Source organism: Sus scrofa, chromosome 1, assembly GCF_054392235.1.
Source record: "Sus scrofa isolate SSC_HxYL_T2T_F1_AM1 chromosome 1, Sscrofa_HxYL_maternal_Yorkshire_Landrace_v2.0, whole genome shotgun sequence".
Lineage (NCBI taxonomy): Eukaryota > Metazoa > Chordata > Mammalia > Artiodactyla > Suidae > Sus > Sus scrofa.
In genome coordinates, this window is record NC_139383.1 from 280,987,282 (window position 1) to 281,007,387 (window position 20,106).

Below are 20,106 nucleotides of genomic sequence, written 5' to 3' on the forward strand. Positions count from 1 at the left end.
GAGGGTGCATGTGTCTTTTTCAAGGAAAGTTTTGTCCAGATATATGCCCAAGAGTGGGATTGCTGGGTCATATGGTAGTTCTATGTTTGGTTTTCTAAGGTACCTCCATACTGTTCTCCATAGTGGTTGTACCAGCTTACATTCCCACCAACAGTGCAGGAGGATTCCCTTTTCTCCACACCCTCTCCAGCATTTGTTATGTGTGGACTTATGAATGATGGCCATTCTGACTGGTGTGAGGTGGTATCTCATGGTAAAAAGGGCCCTTTTAGAATCTGTGGGCACGGAGTTGGGGCATCCCGAAGAACCACGCAGAATGCAGGCTGTTCCTCTGCCCCTCTCCTTGCCTCTGCTCTTCCCTCTCCTCTCTCCCCTGCCTCTGTTCTGTCTACCTCTGTGGTCCAACCCAGCCTCCCTGAAGGGCCCACATTTATGTGACGCCCAGGAAGCTACCTTCCAGACTGGGACCAGCAAGCAAGTCCATCCCCACTGAGTCCCGTGTCCTGCGCTGGTTCAGAACTCAGGCCAGGACTATGTGGCCAAGACGAGTGAGCACAGCAAAGGCGGTCCAGCCTTGTGAGTGGGGTGCAGACTTCAGAGAAGAGGGGTGTGGGCGGGGGGGGGGGTCCATGAAATTCATGATGTGAATTCCAGAACACCCTTAGCGTGATGCATTCTTCTTACAGTGTGGTGGCTGTTAAGATGTTGAAAAAACAGTGTATTTTCTTGAAATCCATTCAAAGGATCCAGGCCTTCTGAGAGCAGGCGTCATCAGGGGAAAACTAGTAGTGCTAGCTTTGCTCAGCACTCCACGTGAAGATGTGGCAGTCGCGTGTATTGTGTTCATTAGCTTTGAGGGGCAGAGCTGTGCTAGCTTTTTCGCACTGGATGACTTCCAGTTTTTTTCTGTTTTCTTCTAATGTGGCATTACTTGTTCTTTCTAATTAAAAAAACAAAACCAAAACCAACCAACCAAACAACAACAAAAAAAGCCTCAACCAACGCACTACCTCTTGGAGCCTGCTGGGGGAGTATTTGTGTGATGGTTGCCTAGTTCTCGGCAGAACCTAGTTCTGCTCCTGTTCTCCGCTTAGCTTTGGTCTGGAGCAGTTTAGCCCAGTTTAGCTGTACGGATCTTTCTCCTGAGCAAGGTGGGCAGCCTGGCCCGCTCGGAGCCCAGGGAGGCGGGGATGGCAGCTCCGGCTGATTGCAGGAGGGAAGGGTGGGGAATTCTTCAGAGGCACAGCTAAGGGCAGACCGAGACTTCCCACAGGGCAGAGGGCACTCACTGCATGTGGGAGGGGCCTCGTCCAGGGCATATCTTGTTTCAAGTCATGACAAGGTGTTAAGGTGGAGCTAGTTTGTTTCAAGAGGAGCTTGGAGCCATGGTTCTCAGTTGGGGCTGCACCAGAATCACCTGGGCCTTTGAAAGACTGGTGCCCAGACTCCACCCTAAACCATGGGATCTGAGCCTCTGGGTCAGAGTTCGGAACCCTGTCAGCCCCACTTTGTAGAGGTTTCCCAGGTGATTCTGATGCAGAGTGAGGGTTGAGGCTGGGTTGCTTCCAGGTACCTAGAGAAACCCGAGACTTTTAGGTCTTAGATCTATGATATGCTAGCTAAAAGCAGAAGAGTTTGTTCCTGATGGTCATTGTCAAAACTGTGGTTAAAAGAAGCACGCTGGGAGCTCTCCCAGCTTTCTTGCTATTGTTATTGTCGTTAGACTGAACACTGGAATTTTTCCCCTCGGTGATGCCTGCCACATTATGGCTGGACCACCCCAGAGCTGGAAGCACATGAGCACGGGATACTTGTAAGTTTGATGTAGTCGAGACTTTCCAGGAAGCAGAGGCCAGCATCTGAGAGCAAGACGGGCACAGCGAGTGGTCTGGACGCCCAGAAGATCAGGAAACCTGTGGGCTGGTGCTTTTCAGTCCTGGCTATGTGCCAGAGTCAGTGGAGGAGCTCCATAAAAATCCAGTTACCTAGGCTTTATCCTTGGAGATTCGGATTCCACAGGGATAGCGTGGGCCTGGGGGTCTGTTTCAGTCCATTACAGTCGCTATTCTTTTCTTTTTTTTCTTGTCTTTTTTGCCATTTCTTGGGCCAGTCCCGCAGCACATGGAGGTTCCCGGGCTAGGGATCTAATCGGAGCCATAGCCACCGGCCTACGCCAGAGCCACAGCAACACGGGGTCCAAGATGCGTCGGCAACCTACACCACAGCTCACAGCAACACCGGATCCTCAACCCACTGAGCAAGGCCAGGGATCGAACCTGCAACCTCATGGTTCCTAGTCGGATTCGCTAACCACTGAGCCATGACAGGAACTCCAGTTGCTATTCTTTTTGATGCATAAAATTATCCTGTTTTTAAACAATGGGATTCCTTTCATATCCTCTCCTATAGCCTTTGAACATGATCCCATTATTTTTTGATAACTTCCTTTCTTTTTGATACAGCAAGATATACCAATTTCCTGCTGAAGACCTGGAATCGGGCATTCCTTCAGAGGTCCTGGTTTCTTTTAGTGGAGAATGATACTGAGAAACCACAGTCTGCATGAGAAGATGTTCACTGCGCCCGGATTGCTCTTGCTGTTAGGCCTTTTTGGTGGCCAGGGCTAGGGAATACTTAATTTTCAAAAGGAAAAGTCATGAGTTCATGATGGAGTAGGTGGTGGTGTTTCTTCCCCAGTTCTTCCTTCGCCTTCATCCTTGTCATGTCTCCCCTGTGGGTGGGGGGAAGTGCATGGACTTTGGGCTCGGTTCTGTGACCTGGGCACCCATGATGCTGCCAAGGGACTGAGCTGGTGAGGGGCGCGAAGCTCCCCCCAGCCCTCTTGGCACTCGTGCCCCTCCACGAGGGACCCGTAGCTCCTGCACATTTAGTCTGACTCCCCAAGTGAGGACGTTAAAGACGACCTGACCCCAACCCAGAGCCTGAATTCCAGCTTAGCTTGACTCCACCCAGGTGACCCCAGCAGAGATCGGCTGAACTGCAGTCCCTCGACTGACCTATGAACTAAATGTTGTTGCTGTGAGCCTGAGGTTTCAGGGATGTTTGTGATAGCACATGATCAGCTGGAAACACGACCAAAGCAGTGTTGATCTTTCCTGTTCAGATCTGGCATCCAGGATTGTTAACTTAACTCCCTTGGTTTTTGCGTGTTCTCTTTTACACTGACACTTTTGGTTCCTGGCAACAATGAATAATTACCTTTTTGTATTATCTCATCATATGTATAAAGGAGTTTTAAAATGATAACATCAGTAGTACAGTGAACCAGCAGGTGACGTGTTAAAGTTGAACACTTCTCGGCACTTCTGTTTGTCTTTAGTCCCTTTTCTTCCTCTCTTCTCTCCCTCCTACCCCTCCCGCACCCAGATGGGCCTCCCTCCCTGGCTTCCCCCCATCGTCCTTGGCAGCACCTGGGCAGAGGCGGTTCGGTTCACTGGGTTCTGGAGGGCTGCATCCTGGTGGAATCCCAGTGCCTGGAACGTGCTAGATGCACAGTGGATGTTTGAATGGGTGGAGTGGGAGGGAGTGAGAGGAGAAGTGCTGTAGCAGAGCGTCCTCTGGCCACGTTCAGACACACAGCCAAGGAGGGGGAACGTGATTGCTGGGGTGCCTGCTTTGCGGTATAACCACTTCCCCCAGAGCAAGGCTTTTGCCTGGTGAGCTCAGTCTTTGAAGATTCAGATTTCCAAACGCTGTTGATAACCGAGGGTAGAATGTGGCTTCAGCGAGTTTCTGCAGGGGGGACCGCAAGAGCATTGGCCCAAGACTTAGAGGAAGCCAGGCAGACAGTGAGTTCAGGATTGGCAGAGAGCAAGGAAAATGGAAGTTTGCAAACATGGAACCGTCATGGCCCTGTTCCCTGGTGACTCCAACAAGTGACCAATTTTATCAAAAGTTGGCCCGTTACGACAGATACAACGTCGTAGCGTAATAGCTCACAGCTGTGTTTGACGTACCCGCTGTGGCCTAGAACCCCATCACCACCGCGGGGGATTGGGTTGCAGGCCTGGGGGGAGTCCTGGCTGCCAGGGCTCGGGGAGAGGGCTGTGTTGCGGAGGAGGCCTTTCCGAGGGGTCCTGGTGGCAGCAGCCTGTAAGAGGGTACATCTTCAGGGTGGCATTTTGTCCCCCCGAGCCTTCCCTACAATCTGCATGTCACCCTGCCCACCCCCCGGGGCTGTGGAATGGAAGGCCCAGCAGTTTCTCAGAGCCCGGTTGGAATGTCAGAGCTGTTTTTGTCATTAGTTTTAATGTGGAGCAGCATCGCGGGGGAACTGCTGTTCTTAGAATGTGCTGAAAACGCGCACGCTCTGTGCTTTCCTCAGCCCGGTTCTATCCAAGCCCGGCTGCCGGGCCCACCGAGCACGGACTCAGTCTGGCAAGGCTGGGAAGGAGTCCCAGCTTCACCCTTCCTGGCTTGGACTTTGGACAAATTACTCATTCTCTTTACGCTTCAATGTTCGCGTGTGTAAAAGGAGGGAAACCATGGTTTTTACCCAACAGTGGGTGTGTGAGACCCCCGCACAGTGCCTGCGTGTGGCAAGTTCCCGGGAGCGTGTGGCTGCGATTTCTCACCCGTACCTGGTTTGAGCAGGTCCTGTGCGTTGCTCACATGAGCACCGTGCTCCAGAGAACACGCAGTGATGCCTGCGAGGGAGCAGAGGCCCGGAGGAGTAGCGGGTTGGCTAAGAGCACTGTGCTTGGCACCCTTCCGACCTGAGTCACATCTGGTCCCCGGGATGGGGGAGACTGAGGTCTAGGTTACACCATGGCGCCCTCGAGTGCAGGCGGGGGTAGACTCGCTCTGCCCTTGGAGTTGGGACTCTGGCGCTGAGCCTTGAAGGCCGTAAGGGATTGTATCTGATATGCGACTTGGGAAACAGAATGGGAATGGGGACGGGCATGTCAGGCAGAGTGCATGACTCACCGAAGAGGCGGATAATGTATTTTGTCAAGTTTAACGTGACCTGTGGTTGTGGCATCTGGGGAGAAGAGAAGTCGAGCCTGCTGTTCTCCTGGGTCTGTGCTCCTCAGGGCATCGTTGCTGGGGATGTGGGTATGCCAAGGCTCACCAGAGGCCAGTGGGTCATTCTCTTGCCAACTGGCAGCCGAGGGTGAGCAGGGTCACAGAGGCATGTGGATGGGTGTCCAGCAGGCCCAAGTGTGATGGACATAAACTGCAGTGGTACTGCATTCAGGAGGTGGAAAGATTCTCCACGTGCCTGTGTTTTTTCCATCTTCTTGCTGCCTCTGCCGACACTGCCGCAGCCCGGCTGCCAGATAGCCCGGTAGTGAGACTGACCTTCGCTCATTCGCTCATTCATCAGTCTGTGGTGCTGCCTGTTGCGGAGACAGGGGCGGGGGTGGGGGACGTGGACACAATTCCGAGAGAGCGACAGGCAGACTTGTAAACACACAGTGGACCAGAGTATCTGGGGCATCAAGGAGAAGGTGGTGGGTGGGGTGGGCAGGAGGCAGAGCTCTAGCTTGTTAGCCTTGGGGATTCACGGAGAGGTTGCAAAAGGGGAGTGTCCTGGATGGATTTGTACTTTAGAATGTTGGTTTGAATTGCCAATTGCAGGCAGCAGACTGGCTGGGGGGTGCGCAGCAGCCTGTGGGAGGCAAGGGCGGTGGCAATGGAGAGAAGGGGCCCGGCCTTAGACCCGTCAGGGGGCTGCCATGAGAGCTGAACCAAGAAGACCCAGGAGAAGAGGGGTGCGCTGTGCCATTGGGGAGCAGAAGGAAGAGCAGGTAGCAGGGAAGGAGGCAGAGGCAGTGGCCCTGGATGCAGGAGGCCCAGGCAGCCCGGTGTCCTGGAAGTCAGGCCGCGTGGTCGGCAGCGTTTCGTCCAGGGGAGGGAGGCCAGGAGGTCATGTGGGCGAAGGATTTCCTAGTTCAGGGTCAGAGGCGGGGTCGCTCTAGCAACCACGCTTTCGAGGGCGAGGGCTATGCCTTTGGGTAGCTGTGGTGGGGGGGGCATGGAAGCCTTTCTGGGGGGAGGCTGAGGTGTGACCCAGTTTACCGACGTGCCCGGAGATGACGGCAGGAGAGTGGGAGGAGACTGTGAGCTAGAGTGGAACGTGAGAGAGCATCCTGGGGTCGGGAGCTGATGGCAATGTGGGGGGGACATGGAAGTGTCCAGAAATGGCTTGGGGCTCCCCAGAAGACAGTTGCGGGCCTAGACTGAGAGCATTATGAGGGAAGGGACCAGAGTGTCACCAGCATCTGCCACCTGGGTTCAAGGCACAGGCCTGGTGCTGAGTGTCAGTGGAAGGCAGGCCAGGGGTGTTGGGTGGGCACACGTCCTCTGTCCCGACCCCTTCCTCACTGGGGCTCTGGAGGGAACCCGGGATTTAAAGGGAAAAGAATGAGGAGGTGGGAGGTGCGTTAACAAATGTTGTGGGACAATGGAGGCCATATCCAGTTAGAACTCTTTTTTTTTTTTCTTTTTCCTTTTTATTGTTGCACATGTGGCATACAGAAGTTCCCAGGCCAGGGGTCGAATCAGGGCCACAGCTGATTCGGCACATCCACAGCAACACCAGATCCAAGCTGCATCTTCGGCAACACCAGACCCTTAACCCACTGAGCGAGGTCAGGGATCAAACCTGCCTCCTCATAGGGACAATGTCTGGTCCCTAACCCTCTGAGCCACAACGGGAACTCCCCAGATAGAACTCTTGTCCCTGAGCAGAGGTAGCGGGGGGCACTCACTCTAGGGAGACTGGGTTTCATCCTTCCCTGAATCAGGGCTTGAGACCTTGGGCCATGGCTGGACTAGCCTCTGCTGGTCTGCAGAGAACTGACCTGCAGGAGTGGAAGACTCCCCGCTGACATACAGTTTCCTCTGGGCAGGCACATGACACGTTGCAGTTCAGGAAAACACTACTTGTGGGTTCAGGAACCTGACCCTCTGGCCTTTTGTCTGGATGCCGTTCGCTTGCTCTGAAGAAGCGGGCATTCCAGAAAGCAGAGGTCAGTGTTGGAAGTCGGACAAACCCTGTGTGTCTTCGCTGCTCCTTGGAATCACAGCGTTTGGCTTCGGGAGGAGGGAAGAGTGTTGCCAGCAAGGCAGTTATTTGTAAAGAGGAGACTGGTTTCGCTGACATCATTAAAACCCCTCTTTCAGGTCACATGCTGTTTTCTCAGACCGTTTCCCGCCCCTGCCCCAGCCCAGCCCAAGTCACTGCCGCCTCCTCTGATCCCATCTCCCCACATCCAATCCTGCCCCCAACCTCCTCTCTGCCTTGGGAGATGTCTTTCTAAAGCTAAAGCCTGACTGCGTTTCGTCCTGCTCCTAGGAGGTAGACTTGTCTCCTCTCCCAGGCAGCCAAGGTTCCAAGGGATGGGCCAGCAGCAGACCTCCATTGTGTGCAAATGTCATGGCTGAAAAGGCAATAATTAGTGTTTCCAATCTGTCTCCCACCTGGATTATAAACTCTATGGCCACAGGGATCATCCAGTACAATTCACTGTGTCCTGCCATCTACCCAGTGCTTGATGTTATTTGCTGAATATATTAGGGTGTAGTAATAAAAATAATAACAGTAAGATCCCATTGCATCCTCTTGACGTAAACACTACACTGGCTCTCTCTGTAAGAAAAACAAACCTGAATCGGGTAGTGGGGGGGCGGCGGTCCAGGTGCCCTCGGAGTGGGGCCACGGCCTGGGGAGGACGGCTCTGGCACAGGGCTTTCCAGTACCTGAGCAGCTGTCTCTCTCCTTTGTCACTGCTCTGAGTTTGCATTTGTTATTTGCTTCTCGTTTCCTAGTAATTGCTCTACCCATTGCAATGATCTGGTGTCACAATCGAAACAAAGTGGAAAAGGGCTTTCCCCCAGCTCCATTCATGATGGAGACAGAGGCTGGAGTCCCTCTCTGGGCTCCCCAAAAAAGGCCTGCTTGAAGGGTGGGGAGAGCCGGCTGGGAGTCAGATCTGACCGCAGACATAGGCCAGCAGCACATTTGATCCGATGAAGCCAACACTTTGCAATTTCCAGACTCATTATTTTCTTCCTTCTTGAGTGTGGGTATGACATTTTAAATAAATTAATAACACAAAACAGAACCTTTGGTGAACAGCTGCTTTTATCCCCGGGGGCTTGGCGCCTGGTTGTGACTTTGTGAGGAAAATGGGCTTTGTTTAGACTCTTGCTGCAGGAGCAACGGCCTGATTCTGATCACAGGCAGTTTGGGGTGTTGGGAGGCTCACCCTTCGGAGGCAGGGAGATCTGCGTGTGGAACCTGGCTCTGCTGCTCTCCAGCTGCGTGCGCCTGGCAAGTTTCCGCACCTCCCGGAGCCCGTTTCCTCATCTGCAGCATGGACAGGATGCCCATCTCATGGTGTTGTGATGCTTAAAGGAGATCATATAGGCAGATAGCCTGGCACAAGGCAGAAACTCAGCAAGCTATTTCTCCCCTCGTGAGACAAGTCAGCAATGCAATAAGGAAGCTTAGAAGGGCCCTGGGCCCAGCAGAGTGTCAGCCCCTCCAAAGGAAGGACGTTTTGTCCCTGCTGTGTCCCTTACTCCAACCACGGTGGCACGTTATAGGACCGGTACTTGTCGGTACTTGTTGAATGAATGAGAGGCAGGGAGAAGAGCATTTCCTTCTGGGCTCTGGACTGAGGAGGATTAGGTATTATCTGTGTGACCAGGCTTAGGTCACTTAGTCAGTCTAAGGCTCAGTTTGCATATCTGCTAAATGGAGCTGATAATATGATACCTCCAAAAACTGGACCTGAGGACTGAGATTTTTCACCTTTCTTGAGGCATAATTGACATATAGTAAGCTATGCATGCATGAAGCCAGCAATTTGGTGAGCTTGGATGTATGTATATACCTGTGAGACCATCATCAAATCAAGAGAATAAACATATCTAGCCCTCGTCCAGAAAGTTTCTTCATGATCCTTGTAATCCCTCCCTCCTCCCCACTCCCACAGCTCTTCTTTTTTTTCTCCGTATTTTTCTTTTTTTTTAATTACTCAAATGAATTTATCACATATGTAGTTGTATAATGATCATCACAATCCAGTTTCACAGGATTTCCATCTCATAACCCAAGCACATCCCCCCACCCCCCAAACTGTCTCTTCTGGAGACCAAAAGTGTTTCAATGTCTGTGAGTCAGCATCTGTTCTGCAAACAAGTTCAGTCTGTCCTTTTTTCAGATTCCACATGTCAGTGAAAGCATTTGATGTTGGTGTCTCATTCTATGGCTGACTTCACTTAGCATGATAATTTCTAGGTCTATCCATGTTGCTAAAAATGCTGGTATTTCATTCCTTTTAATGGCTGAGTAATATTCCATTGTGTGTATGTACCACATCTTCTTGATCCACTCCTCTGTCGATGGACATTTAGGTTGTTTCCATGTCTTGGCTATTGCAAATAGTGCTGCAATGAACATCGGAGTACATGTGTCTTTGCGAGTTGTGGTTTTCTCTGGATAGATGTCCCAGAAGTGGGATTGCTAGATCAAATGGTAGTTCTATGTTTAGTTTTCTGAGGAATCTCTATACTGTTTTCCACAGTGGTTGCACCAATTTACAATCCCACCAACAGTGTACTAGGGTTCCTTTTTCTCCACACCCTCTCCAGCACTTCTTGTTTGTAGACTTTTGGATGATGGCCATTCTGGCTGGTGTAAGGTGGACCACTCTCTTCTTGAAATCAGGTACTAGAAGCCCTTAAACTGTGTTCTATTTCAGAATTATTTTGGCTATTCTGGTCCTTTGTATTTCTATAAAAATATTAAAATCCACTTGTTAGGCTTTTGAAAACCTGATAGGCTACTGATGGTGATTGGGTTGGAGCTGTAGATTTGGGGAAAATTGGCATCTTAACGACATTGAGTCACCAGAACCATGAACACAATATATAGCTCCATGCACTTAGGTCATATTTAATTTATTTCAGTAATGCTATATACTTTTCAGTGTGTAGGTCTCATATATCTTTTGTCAGATTTATTCCTAAGTATTTCATTTTCTATGCTGTCATAAATGTTACATTATTTAAATTAAATTCTAATTACTTATTACTAGTTTATAGAAATACAAATGATTTTTGTGAATTGACCTGTATCCTACAACTTTGCTATATTCACTTATTCTCATGGCTTTTTTTTTTTTTTTTTTTTTTTTTTTTTTGGTGGATTCTACAGAATTTTCTATACAGATGATGTCTCTGTGAATAACAGTGGTCTAATTTCCTTCTTTCTAAACCAGATACTTTCATTTCTTATGCACTGACTATAATCTCTAGTACCCTGTTGAGCAAAGTGGTGAGAGCAGATATTCTTGGCTCATTTCTAGTCTTAGAAGAAATGTGGTCTTCATTGTGAAGTATGATGTAAGCTGTAAACTGTAGGTCTTTCATAGATGGCTTTTATCAGGTTGAAGATATTCCCTCCTAGTCCTAGTTTGCTGAGATTTTTTGGTTTGGAATGGATATTGGATTTTATCCATATTTTTCCTATATCTATTGAGTTAATCATATGGTTTTTCTTTTTCAGTCCTTACAATGGAGAATTACATGATTGGTTTATTGAATATTAAACCAGCCTTGCATTCCTGTGATAAACCCCATTTGGCCATGGTATAGAATCCTCTTTGTATATTGTTGGATTTGATTTGCTAAAATTTCGTCAAGAGTTTTTGCACCTGGGTTTATGGTGAGGAATACTGATCTGTATTTTTCTTTCCTTGAAATGTCTTTTTCTGGTTTTAATATCAGTGTAATGCTGACCTCATAAAACAAGTTAGGAAGCATTCCTTCCTTTTCAATTTTCCAGAAGAGTTTATGTAGAATTGGTATGATTTCTTTTGTAAATATTTGGTAGATTTCACCCATAGAGACACCTGGACACGGAGTTTTCTTTGTGGAAAGGTTTTTGTTTTTGTCCCTTTTAAATAGACTATTTTAGGAGCAGTTTTAGCTCACAGCAAAATTGAGCAGAAAGTTCAGAATGTTCCCTTATGCCTCTTGCCTCTCCACAACAGTTTTCCCCACTGTCAACATCCCCATTAGAGCAGTGTATTTGTTTCAATTGATGAACCTACATCGACACGTCATTCTTCTCCAAAGTCCATGGTTTACATTAGCGTTCGCCTCTTGGTGTTGTACATTTTATGGGTTTTGACCATTGCATAATGATGTGTGCCCACCATTATAGCATCATATTGAATAGTTTCACTGCTCTAAAACTCCTCGGTGCCCCACCTAATCATCCCTCTCTCTACCCTTAATAACCCTTGGCAACCACTGATCTTTTTAGGGTCTCCCTAGCTTTGCCTTTTCCAGCCTGTCATAGATTTGGAATCATGCAGTTTTATGGCCTTCTTTCACTCAGTGGTATGCATTTGAGGTTCTTCCTTGTCTTTTCATGGCTTGATTGGCATTTCTTTTTAGCACTGAATAATAATGGTCTGGAAGTTCCATCATTTATCCATTCACTTGTCATACTGAGAGACATCTTGGTTGCTTCCAAGTTTTACCAATTACGAATAAACTGCTATAAACATCCAAATGCAGTCTTTTTTAAATGTGGACATAGGTTTTCATCTCCTTTGGGTAAGTACCAAGGAGCGTGATTGCTAGATTATTATGGAACATTTTAAAACTATTCATTCAATTTCTCTAATAGATAAGGGATTTTCAGGTAATCTGTTTGTCAGTAAGCTTTGGTTGTATTTTTCAATGAATTTGTTTATTTTATCTAAGTCATTAAATTTATTCCTCTGAATTTTTTCATAATAGTCCCTTGTCCTTTTAATATCTGTAGGATCTGTAATGATTTCCCCTCTCTCATTCTTGGTATTGATAATTTGTCTCCTTTCTTATTTTTCTGATTGGTCTGGCTAAGTGGATCAATTTTATTGATTTCAAAAAGAGAGCCATTGGTTTTATTAATTTTTTCTATTGCCTTCATGTTTTCTAATCTATTAATTTCTGTTCATATTTAAAAAAATAATTTTCTTTCTTCTGCTTACTTTGGGTTTTAATTGCTCTTCTAGCTTCTTCTTCTTCTTCTTCTTCTTCTTTTTTTTTTTTTTTTTTTGCTTTTTAGGGCCGCACCTGGGGCATATAAAGGTTCCCAGACTAGGGGTCTCATCAGAGCTACAGCTGCCAGCCTACACCACAGCCACAGCCACGCCAGATCTTCAACCTACTGAGCGAGGTTGAAGTGGTTGAACCTGCAACCTCATGGTTCCTGGTCGGATTCTTTTCCGCTGCTCCACAATGGGAGCTCTTTTTCTAGCTTCTTAAAGTGGAGGCTGAGGTCGATGATTTGAGACCTTTCTTCATTTCTAATGTAGGCATCTAGCACTTGACATTTTCTTCTCAGCGTTGCTGTAGCTTCATCTCACACATTTTAGTATTTTGGACTGTCATTTCCATTCAGTTCAAAACATTTTCTAAATTTTCCTTTTGATTTCTTTTTGACTCATGAATTATTTAGAAATGGGTTAATTAGTTTATAAATATTGGGAGATTTTCTAGGGATTTTATGCTATTGATTTCTAATTCCATTCTGGTTAAAGAACATACTTTATTGGCTTTGGATTATTTTAAATTTATTGAGATTTATGTTAAGACCTAGAATGTGGTAATCTTGATAAAGTGTTGAGTGAACTTGAAAAAAATATGGGTTCTGCAGTTTTTGCATAGAGCATTCTATAAATGTAATTGAGGTCAAGTAGGTTCATAGTGTTATTGGAGTCATCTATATCCTAACCGATTTTCTACTTATTTGTTCTGTTAATTATTGAGAGAAGAGTATTGAGAGAAGAGTATTGAAATCTCACATTATAATTATAGATTTGTTGATTTCTCTTTAAATGCTCTCAGTGTTTGCTTTATGTGTTTTGAAATTCTAGTATTAGCTGCAGAAACATTTACAATTTTTGTGTCTTCCTATTGAATTTACCCTTTATCATTATGAAATGACCCCCTTTATCCCTGAAACTATTCTTTGCTCTGAAATCTACTTTGTTGGATAATATAACCATCTTTCTTTTTTTAATTTCCTTTTTTTTGGCCTTTTTAGGGCTGCACCCATGGCATATGGAGGTTCCCAGGCTAGGGGTCGAATCGGAGCTGTAGCTGCTAGCCTGTGCCTCAGCCACAGCAATGTCAGATCTGAGCTGTGTCTGTGACCTACGCCACAGCTCACAGCAACGCCAGATCCTTAAGCCACTGAGCGAGGCCAGGGATTGAACCTGTGTCCTCATGCATACTAGTCAGATTCATTTCCGCTGAGCCATGACAGGACCCCCATATAACCATCTTTCTTTTGATCAGTGTTAGCATGTGCTGTGGTCTGAATGTACCTTCCAAAGTTGTATGTTGAAATCTAAATTCTCAAGGTGATAGAATTAGAACATGGGGTTTTTGGCAGAGCCCTCATTATTGGGATTAGTGCCCTTATTTATTTATTTATTTTTTGTCTTTTTGCCTTTTCTAGGCATGTGGAGGTTCCCAGGCTAGGGGTCTAATCAGAGCTATAGCTGCCGGCCTACACCAGAGCCACAGTACTGTGGGATCCAAGCTGCATCTGCAACCTACACCACAGCTCATGGCAACACTGGATCCTTAACCCACTGAGGAAGGCCAGGGATCAAACCTGCAACCTCAAGGTTCCTAGTCGGATTCGTTAACCATTGAGCCACAACGGGAACTCCGGGATTAGTGCCCTTGAAAGAGACCCTAGAGAGCCAGTTCATCCCCTCTACCATGTGAGGACACAGTGAAAAGATGGTGTCTACAAACCAGGAGGTGGGCCCTTGCCAGACACTGAGTCTTCCAGCATATCCTGGATTTCTCAGCTTTATAAGTGACCCCATTTATGCTATTTTTGTTACAGCAGCATGAACAGAGTAAGACAACATGATATATAGTTTTCATCCTGTTACTTTCAGCCTATTTATATCTTCATATATATATATATATATATATATATATATATATATATATATTTGCCATTTCTTGGGCCACTCCCGCAGCACATGGAGGTTCCCAGGCTAGGGGTTGATTAGGAGCTGTAGCCACCGGCCTACACAAGAGCCACAGCAACACAGGATCCGAGCCCCGTCCGTGACCTACACCACAGCTCACGGCAATGCCGGATCCTCAACCCACTGAGCGAGGCCAGGGACCGAACCCGCAACCCCATGGTTCCTAGTCGGATCCGTTAACCACTGAGCCACGACAGGAACTCCTGTATCTTTATATTTAAAGTAGGTTTGTAGTAAGAAGCATATAGTTGAGTCCTGTTTCTTCTTTTTTTTTTTTAACCAACTTGACCACCCCATCCATTTAACTGGGGTGCTTTGACTCTTTATATTAAATTTGATTATTGATATGGTTGGATTTAAATCTATTCTGTTTCCTCTTTTCTCGTCTTCTGATTTCTTTGTAAGTAACTGGGCATATTTTATGATTCTGTTTAATCTTGTTTATTGGCTAACTAGCTGTGATTGCTTTTAGTGGTTGGTTTAGGGTTATAATATATATCTTTAACATGTAACAGTTTATTTATTTTTAATTAAAAATTAAAAAAATTTTTTAAATTACTTAATGAATTTTATTACATTTATATGTGTACAAAAATCATCACAACCAAATTTTAACATATAACAATTTACTTTCAAGTGATAATATACCATTTCATATAAAATATGAGAACTTTACAGCAGTGTACTTCTCTTTACCTCTCTCCCATTCTTTGTCGTATTGTCATACATTTTACTTCTACATATATAACAATGTCCACGAAACATTGTTCCTGCATTTGCATTAAGTAATTATCTGTTAAGGTCTTTTATATTTTAAAGAGATTTAAAAAGTACTGCAGTAAAGTACACAAATCTTAAGGGTATACAGCTCAATGCATTTTTACAAAGTAACAAACCCAGTAGCTGCCACTGGATCAAGATATAAAACATTCCAACAGCCCAGAAGGCTCCAAGTCATTAACTGTCCCCAAATGTGATCACTATTCTAACTTCTATCACTAGTTTTTCTGTTTTTGAGTTTTATATAAATGGAATCATATTTCGTACACTTTTGGTCTATTTCCATTTAACATTATGTGCATGAGATTTATCATGTTGGTGTATAACAGGAGATTTATCCTTTTTCATTTCTATATAGTATTCCATCCATTGTAGAGCAGACCTCATTTAATTTATCCTTGCTAATGTTGATAGATATTTTGGCTGTTTCCATGTTGGGGCTATTATGGATAATGCTGCTACAGACATCCTTGAACACACATATATATATACATAATTTTTTTTTTTTTTTAGCTACCCCATGGCATATAGAGTTCCTGGGCCAGGGATCCAAGCCACAGTTGCCATGGTGGATCCTTAACCCACTGTGCTGGGCTGGGGATCAAACCTGTGTCCCAGTGCTCCTGAGACTCCGCTGAACCCATCGTGCCACAGTTGGAACTCCTGAACATGTCTTTTGTTGGATATAAACACCGTCTCTCTTGAGTATAATTTCCAGGGATGGAATTGCTTGGTCATGAGGAATGTGTATGTTCACTTACTGGATATAACCAAACTCTTCCAAGAGTGTCTTCCATTCCCATCAGCCGTGGGGAGGGAGCAGTTGTTCTGCACCTTTGCCAGCACTTTGTATCGTTAGAGGATGGCGCAGCAGCCAACTTGGAGCTCCCCTCAGTGCATTTCCCCCCTTCTAGGGTCTTGGGCCCCCAAATCCTGAATGCTTTGGTTTCTCTCAGAGATCTTTCTCTCTCTCTCTCTCTTTTTTTTTTTTTTTTTTAGGGCCATACCCAAGGCATATGGAGGTTCCCAGACTAGGGGTGAGTCTGAGCTACAGCTGCCAGCCTACGCCACAGCTACAGCAATGCAGGATCCGAGCTGTGTCTGTGACCTACATCACAGCTCACGGCAACACCAGATCCTTAACCCACTGAGCAAGGCCAGGGATCAAACCCGCAACCTCGTGGTTACTAGTTAGATTCGTTTCTGCTGCACCAAAACGGGAACTCCTCTTTCAGAGGTCTTTAAATAGCCAGGTTTTTGTTGTTGTTACCTTCTCCAGTTTGTATGGTTAATCAGAAACTAATCAGAAGCCTCTTTATTTTGAAAACTGTCTTCTGCAGAAAGAAGTTATTTTTCTCAAATCACATTATGGTATCATTCTACTCCAAAAGTGTGTAGGTTGGCATGAGGCGGTACCACATAAGTATGGGTAATGACAGTTTTCATTGTCACTATGTTATGTTGTCTCATATCTTCCCTTTGAAAGGGATTCATGAAAGTGTACCTTGCCTTTATGATTAGGTACCTCTGTTTGTGTTTGCAGTGATCCTAGCTGAAGTCATAGTATGTCAAATAGAAAGAACACAGTGAAGCTTACAGAGTCTCTAGTCTCACTTTCATAACCAGATGTAGAGGCTGCAGTGATAGGACTCTTATCAGTGATCACATGACACCTGCAAAGGGGAACAACCCCCCCCCCCCCCCAAAGATTCCCAGGGAAGGGGAGATCTTATTGGGGAAGAGAAGGCTTGACTTGGAAAGGCTGGACATTTTCCAACACTTGCACTTTCCCAACACAAAAGCCTTGTTTTGAAATACCCTCCAGAGTTGCCTAGCGCACTGCCACGCCAGAGAAGTCAGTGCGACAGGAGAGAGCTTGGCGAAGCCACGTAGCCTGGGCCTGACTGAGCCGAGCGGTGGCCCGGAGTGGAGGAAGGAGATGGTTGTCTCCGCACACCAGCTCCTGTTGCTGCCTGTTACCTGCGTGTGCTCATCATCCTAGAAAGATTCTTATACCGCAACCCCCTTTGAGAAACTTCCAAGTCTTCGAGGACGGAGAACAGTTTCCTCGCCAAGCTAAAGTTTGACTGAGAGGAATGTCAGCGCTCTTCGTGCCTGGATGAAGCATCTGTTTCATCTGGCAACACATCTGGTCTTGTAGCTCTGATGCAGCAAGACGGTCCACCTGCCCCTGTGGCTGGGCCTAGCTGTGCCTGTGTGCACTGACGCCAAAGACTGCCACTGTCCTGAAATCCTGCATGAAAGCCTGCAGTTTCATCGGCGCTGGGGCCTTGGGTTCCTGCCTTCTCAGGAGATTTTGCTATGAAATGGAGCGGAACGCGGAGCTGCTTCGCCTACCCAGGAGTTTGTTCGCTGGCTCCCCGAAGGGCGCGTCTTGAAGTACTTGACTGAACTTCAGACTGAATGTTCTCCTCTTCTTTTCCTTTGAAAATAAAGGAAAACACACCAAACAGAGAAAGGGGAATTCATTCACGACTTGGCTTCCTTACGGGCTATTTTTGGCCATGTGAATGAGGTAACCTTTTCAATTCACCATTATAGATGTTTCTGGAAAATGGGCAGTTTTGGCCATGCTGCCCTTGAGGAGGCTTGGCTGGACAAGCCTGTGAACTTTCTACTGCTGGGAGAAATGTTTACACAGTCCAGGCGGGGCAGAGTCCTGCCGAGCCCTCAGCAGCAGACATCTAGAGATCCTAGAAGCACTCTCTGCCCTTCTCTTTGGAAGGCTCTTTCTGCTCCCCAAAACACGCGGAGGGAGGCTGGATTCACTGTCCTTCCTTGCAGGCAACCCGTCAGTGAAGGGGACCGTCCTTGCTTTCCTCGGTGGGTCGAGAGAGAAGGAAGTGAGGCCGGTTCGAGTCACTTGGCCACCAGCTCTTGGAGAACAGTGCCGGTCCTTGCTCTCCGACACTGGCTGACTCTCTGCAGTGGGCTCTGGGTGTGAGGACCTCATGTGGCACGGCCTTCCTCTGGGGGTCAGGGATCCACACCTGTTGGCAAACAGAAAGGGCAGGTGGCCTGAGCATCAAGGTGTCTGTCGCGTGTCAGGGAGCGTTGGGTGTGTCGGATGTCAGAGGGGGTTTCACAGTTCCAACTTTGTGTTCAGTCGTAACATCTACAACTATACATATTGAATGCTGACTGTGTGTCAGTCGCTGTTCTAATAATTTTACGTGCATCAGACCACTGGATATTCACAACAGTTGTGCGAGGTGGGCACTTTTATTATCTCCATTTTCAAACGAGAAGACTGAGGCCAGAGAGCTTAATCGCTCTGCCCAGGGTCAGAGTGCTGGTCAGTGGTAGAGCCAGATTTGAACTCGGCTCATCTGGCTGGAGGGACCAGACGTCACCCCCTCCCTGGTAACCGCCTCTCTCATGCCAGACTGCAGCAGGCCCCCAGGACAGTTTATGTTTGCTTGTAGAGGCACAGTTTGGATTTCTTTTGATTCTTTTCAGGCAGTTGGTGTCTTTTTTTTTTTTTTTTTTTTTTTTTTTTTTGCTTGAAAAAATAAGAAAAATCATCTCTGAAAAGATTTTTCCTTAAATGTAGCGAAAAATAGTGTATAAAATTTCATACAATTTTGCTACTCACGTTTTACCGAGGAGGGAGCCCCATAGCTTTCACTGGATTCTAAAGGACCCAGACACCCAAACCTAGCGTGTCTTTGTCACTCAAATGCTTGGCATGGTGCTGGGCACATAGTATCTTTTCAGTAAATTTTCATTGACTCACTGAATGAAAAGTGTCCGTGCTTGAAGAGTTGAACCTCCACCATCTGGAAAACTCACTTTGTCAAATCTACTTTAGTTCCCGTAGCTGACACAGGATCCCACTGACTGAGTCGGCAGCTAGTTACTCAGCCGCTGCTCTGGCCGGGAACTTCCTCAGGCACCGCATGTACCAGGCGAGCAGGTTCTTCGCGCTGTTCCTGGGCATTGCTTATGGTCCGGGGGGAGACAGACAATCCGACAAAGGCCTCGTTAAGAACACTTAGGGAGTTCCCGTCGTGGCGCAGTGGTTAACGAATCCGACTAGGAACCATGAGGTTGCGGGTTCGGTCCCTGCCCTTGCTCAGTGGGTTAACGATCCGGCGTTGCCGTGAGCTGTGGTGTAGGTTGCAGACGCGGCTCAGATCCCGCGTTGCTGTGGCTCTGGCGTAGGCCAGCAGCTACAGCTCCGATTAGACCCCTAGCCTGGGAACCTCCATATGCCGCGGGAGCGGCCCAAGAAATAGCAACAACAACAACAAAAAGACAAAAAAAAAAAAAAAAAAAAAAAAGAACACTTAGGGCTGCTTAAGGGGGTGTTACCTGTGCCATAGGAGCCCCAGAAGGTGCATCCAGCTTGGCCTGGGGCGGTGTGGGGGCTCAGGAAGGCTTGTCTGTATGCGCCTGCGCCTGGGGTGGAGGTGGAGGTGGTTGGATGCCGGGGAGGGAAGAAGTGTTCCTGGCAGAGGGGCCGCTGAGAGACCGTGTGCAGAGTTGAAGGCACCCACGTGGCTGGCAGAGGATAGCAGACGATGGTAGGGTGTGAGGGGCACTTGGGGAGTTTGGTGGGTGTTGAACTGGAGGTGCCGCGAGACACTGCAGGAGATCCCCAGCGCCAGGAGCGTGGCGATGCAACTAGAATGCTCCTTTCTCAGAAGGGTGAAATCGGGTGCTTCTGTGTGCCCTCCGGCAAGACCCCAGGAGCTGCTGATCCTGGCCCTGTCCAGAGGAGGACCCTGAGGCTTCTGAAGGGATCTTGAGGGAGACTCATTAGTGGTCAGAGTGTCCCTGGAAGTTGGGACATTTAGTGGGACCTGGGAGAAGGTAACCCCTGAAGGGGCCACCTTGAGAGAAGTGGCCCTAGTGATAACCAGAGCAGCTGGGATGGGGTGACAATGAGAGGATCCCTCGTTGCCTAGAACCCTCCAGAAAGAAAGGGAAGGGTCAGGGCTCAAGCACCTTACCTTTGGGGGGATTGCGGCACGTACTGATTAGAGTGTGAGTTACATTTCAGGCAGAACTGGGTTCAGATCCTGCTCCATCTCAAACTAGCTGTGTGAATTTGGGCAGGTTCTTAATGTCTTTAAACCTCTGTTATCTCATCTATAAATTAGGAGTGCTTACTCTATGGGGTTGTTGGGAGGACTTGTGTGATGATGCATTTTGATCCTTACTTAGCCTTCTGGCTGGAGCATCACCCAGGCCCAGTAGATGGTTGCTGCTGCTGTTCCTTATTTTCCTCTTTGTCTTTTTCCCTAAATCACTGCTGTTA

General features: G+C 47.2%; 1 protein-coding gene across 29 annotated transcripts in view; it reads left to right on the top strand.

Moving 5' to 3' along the window:
* RALGPS1 (Ral GEF with PH domain and SH3 binding motif 1) overlaps positions 1-20,106 on the top strand; it is a 334,371-nt gene that overhangs the window by 110,065 nt on the left and 204,200 nt on the right. The gene's annotated exons all lie outside the window — the stretch shown is intronic.